Source organism: Octopus sinensis, linkage group LG30 (genome assembly GCF_006345805.1).
Source record: "Octopus sinensis linkage group LG30, ASM634580v1, whole genome shotgun sequence".
Taxonomy (NCBI): Eukaryota; Metazoa; Mollusca; class Cephalopoda; order Octopoda; family Octopodidae; genus Octopus; species Octopus sinensis.
The window spans coordinates 11,076,788-11,081,717 of record NC_043026.1 but is presented as its reverse complement, the minus strand read 5'-3'; the positions used below and the strand labels follow the sequence as shown (position 1 = coordinate 11,081,717).

At 37.4% G+C, this 4,930-nt stretch overlaps 1 long non-coding RNA gene across 1 annotated transcript; it reads right to left on the bottom strand.

Annotated features, from left to right (window-relative positions):
- Positions 1-729: 729 nt before the first annotated feature.
- On the bottom strand, positions 730-3,432 carry LOC118768560. Its single transcript, XR_005004368.1, has 2 exons — positions 3,293-3,432; positions 730-914 (listed from the first exon to the last, which is right to left on the bottom strand). It is a non-coding gene; the product is annotated as an uncharacterized LOC118768560 (long non-coding RNA).
- Between the last annotated feature and the right edge of the window lie 1,498 nt (positions 3,433-4,930).

Genomic DNA, 4,930 nt, shown 5'->3' with positions numbered 1-4,930 from the left:
TACACACATATATAATATATATATATATGTGCATAGAATTATGGATTAAATTACTATTTTTTTCTGAAGATCTGGTATTTCAATGTGGTTATGTAATCATGTACATAACAATTACAACGCAACATTATAGTAGCTGGCAGGGAAACACATGGAAAGATTATGCAATTTATGAGGCAATAATGAAATAAAAGAAACGAACTAGTGTTGCAATGCTTATAGCCAGTTGTCAGTACTCTATATAGAGTAATGTGGTAGAAGGGAATAGAGCATAATGTTAGTTAATAACAAAAAGATCAGCAGTAATATAACCATCATAATTAGCTTACAGCTAAGGCTTGAATGGTTGTGCAACAGCCTGTTGCTACCAAGAAAGCCAGCAAGGTGGTTAAGTAACCCTGTTCGTTTGTCATTCGTTAATTGATATATAACACACACATATATATATATGTATGTATGTACATATATTTATATATATATATATATATATATATATATTATATATATATATATATGTGTGTGTGTGTGTGTGTGTGTTTTTTATATTTATATTATATGTCTTTATTGTAAAATCTCTTTATTGATTATATCATCATCATTGTCATCACCACCACCATCATCAATGTCATCATCATCATCATCATCATCATCATCATCATCTTCATCCTGTCATCACTGCCACCACCACCTCCACCACCACCACCATTCTTGTACTTGTTATTAGTTAAAATCTGTTTTGTTCTTTAGTTTGTTTTTTTTTGTCTTAAGAGGTCCATGGCCGAGGCCATGCTGGAGCATTGTCTTCATAGTGTGTGTGTGTGAGTTGTCGTAAGGTTTTTAAGTTCGGATATCTTCATAGTTTGGTGATTGTCATCTCTGGTTCCTTGCCGAAGAGGGAAACCACATTCTGGAGAACACTGCAAAGAAACAGAGAAACTGAGTAAGAATAAATAGATGAAGGATTCTGTTAGTTAGTTAATTTTTGGGCTCAAAAAGCAAAAAGCAAGGCCATGTAGGGGGACATGGAGTTATGTACAGGGTGGTGTTCATGTATAGAGTTCAGGCCATTTGTGGTCAAGGGAGACTTTGAACCGAGCGGTCGTCGGCATCTTCACCATCTCGCAGCTTATTCCACGGATCCGCAACCCGGACGGAGAAAGCCCCTCTCCTTCGATTGAGATGAAATCGTCACAGATAGAGCTTTTCGGAGTGACCCCGCAGCCGACGCTCTGGAGCAGGAGTGAAGAAAGCTCTTTCGAGAGGTTACACTTTCCGCTTATGATGTGGAGTTATGTAAGGGTGGTGTGTTCATGCAAAGAGTTCAGGCCATTTGTGGTCAAGGGAGACTTTGAACCCTAATCGAGCGGTCGTCGGATCTTCACTATCTCGTCCGGCAGCTTATTCCACGGATCCGCAACCGGACGGAGGAAGCCCCTCCCTTCGATTGAGATGAAATCGTCGCAGATAGAGCTTTTCGGAGTGACCCCGAAGCCGATGCTCTGGAGCAGGAGGAGTGAAGAACAGCTCTTTCGAGAGGTTACACTTTCCGCTTATGATGTTGTGAATAAGATGAGGATCACCACGGCGTCGGCGTTTTTCTAGAGAATAAAGGTCGAGCGTCTTCAGCCTTTCTTCATAAGACAAATGCTTGAGACCAAGAACCATGCGGCTAGCCAGCTTCTGGACTCTTTCGAGATGCTGTATGTCTTTGAGGAGATAAGGAGAAGAGGCTTGAATCCTGTACTCCAATATGGGTCTCACCTGCATGACATAGAGCAGTAGGAATATGGCTGCTGTGAGCATTCTGAATGACCGTCGAATGACCGTTTGAGTGTATATACTTGGGTGCCAGTGTGGCTGTGTGGTAAGAAGCTTGCTTCTTACCACACTGGTGGCGAGCTGGCAGAAACGTTAGCATGCTGGACGAAATGTTTAGCGGTATTTTGCCTATCATTACATTCTGAGTTCAAGTTCTGTTGAGGTCGATTTTGCCTTTCATCCTTTCAAGGTCGATAAATTAAGTACCTGTTACACACTGGGGTCGATGTAATCAACTTAATCCCTTTGTCTTTCCTTTTTTGTCCCCTCTGTGTTTAGCCCCTTGTGGGTAGTAAAGAAATAGGTATTTCGTCTGTCGTTACGTTCTGAGTTCAAATTCCGCCAAGGTCAACTTTGCCTTTCATCCTTTCGAGGTCGATAAATTAAGTACCAGTTACGCACTGGAGTCAATATAATCAACTTAATCCCTTTGTTTGTCCTTTTTTGTCCCCTCTATATTTAGCCCCTTGTGGGCAATAAAGAAATAAGAAGCTTGCTTCTCAATCACATGGTTCTGGGTTCCTTGGGCAAGTTTCTTCTACAACCCTCAGGCCAGCCAAAGCCTTGTGAGTAACATATATGGTATAATTATAAACTGGGCAGATTTTAGCCATTTCTCTGCAGACTGAAAATAATGAACAACCTTAATCGATTTTCGGACCTTATTAGGTTCTCATCAGAGGCGTCCACATCACTTGACAATCTGCTCTTCTACTCAATAACAACAACAACAGTAATAGTAATAATAATAATAATAATAATAATAATAATTAATAATAATAATAGTAATAATAGTAATAATAATAAAAATAGTAATAATAATAATAATAGTAATGTAATAATAATATAATAATAATAATAATAATAGTAATATAATGATAATAATAATAATAATAATAATAATAATAATAATAATAATAATAATGAGGGATTCTTTGGGGTTTGAATAATTCACCACTGGAAACATGGGTGGTTCTTTCAACATCCTTAAACAACCCTTATTCAGGGACCTTTTGAGCGGGATGGGCTACTCAACCCGAAGAAAATTCTAACTGGGCCCCACCTGCAAGGTCATGTGCTGTTTATCTTGATATGAGATCACCATGTCGCGTACATATGGTTGTGATGCATGTGCCTGGTGTACCCTTATCAGACAGGTAGTCATGATGGGTATATTGGGCTTCGTATATTTTACCCCAGTGTCACTTTGATGGCATGAACTGCTCTCTCACTCAATAATAATAGTAATAATAGTAATATAATGATAATAATAATAATAATAATAATAATAGTAATAATAATAATAATAGTAATAATAATAATAATAGTAATATAATAATAATAATATAATAATAATAATAATAATAATAATAATAATAATAATAATAATAATAATAATAATAATAATAGTAATATAATAATAATAATAATAATAATAATATAATAATAATAATAATGATAAAAAGATTAAGCTTACCTTATACTGAAATCATTCGAAGGTGCAGTGATAGCATTGCCGTCGCAGTTTAGGTAGGTCTTTGGTGTGTCACTCGAGTTTTGGTGGAAGCGAATGTGATAGGTTAAAGTTTTTGCCATTTTAATAAAGTTGTTCTCATACTGGAATAGGCAAGATGTAGAAAACCAGAAATGGTAGTGCGATGAACAAAAATATTACATAGTTTAAGACATAAGGTATTATAAGACACAAGGCATTATAAGACATACCGTAAATCCTCGAGTATAGTCCGCCCTTGAGTATAATACGCAGGGGATTTTTTAGGAGGCTGTACCTCTGAAAAACCTAAACCCTGTGTATAATACGCACCCCTTCTCTAACTTGAGTCAAGGAGGTCTAATATACGTCCTTGGTTTGTAAAAATATACGGTAACGTCCTTTATTGTTATTGTATATATAACATTGGGAGGCGCAATGGCCCCAGTGTTAGGCAGCAGACTCGCGGTCATAGTATCGCGGTTTCGATTCCCAGACCGGGCGTTGTGAGTGTTTATTGAGCGAAAACACTAAAGCTCCACGAGGCTCCGGCAGGGGATGGTGGTGATCCCCTTGCTGCCTCTTTCACCACAACTTTCCTCTCACTCCTTACTTCCTGTTTCTGTTGTACCTGTATTTCAAGGGCCGGCCTTGTCACTCTCTGTGTCACGCTGAATATATCCCTGAGAACTACGTTAAGGGTACACGTGTCTGGGAGTACTCAGCCACTTACACGTTATTTCACGAGCAGGCTGTTCCGTTGATTAGGATCAACCGGAACCCTCATCGTCGTAACCGACGGAGTGCTTCCATCCATATATAACATAATGCAAACGTATAGCTTTTTTGTGCATATTGTTTTCAGTAATAACGCCAGTGAAAAATAAATATTAAGTAAATTGCCTTTACATATTTATAATACACACCCCTTCTCTAACTTGTGCCGTGTGTAATTAAGCCAGCAGCACCTAGTCGAACAAACACTTCCGCGCATCCGTAATACAATAATGGTGATGTTCTTAACTGTTATATGGGAATGTAAATATGTTTGCTAATTGTTTTTGTTATATGTTATTCTGTTCTGATACTTTATTTTAATAATGTTGCTTACTGCAAGTTATGGATGATTCTTTTATGACCTCATTGCTTTCAGGCTTAGCTTAAGGTATTTTCCCGCCCGACATCACAAAATGCGTCTGAATAAACATTGCCGGACCAGCAAATAGAGACTTGGACATTGCTTAGAAAATAATTTTCATTTTTAACCTAGTATATAGTAAGCACTAGGGATTTTGACCTTTAAATTTTGGGGAAAAAATGCGGATTATACTCGAGGATTTACGATGTATTAGCGATAGAGGTCGTATTAATACTGAGAGATAATATTTATCTCCAGTTAAATGTGGATGTTTTATTAGTGATATAAGCACAAGAATACATTTTGTACCAAAAGGCCAATATGAGAGTATCTCTCATGGTATCTACCACAGTATAGTTTGTTCTAATACAACATCGACATTTTACTCGGAATGAAATATTGGAAGACATAATGTTATCTAATGATGTTCGCTTGAAAGGTAGTGTTTCCCTGGCCAGACGTGTTATTTGTGTAAGATTGGAAGT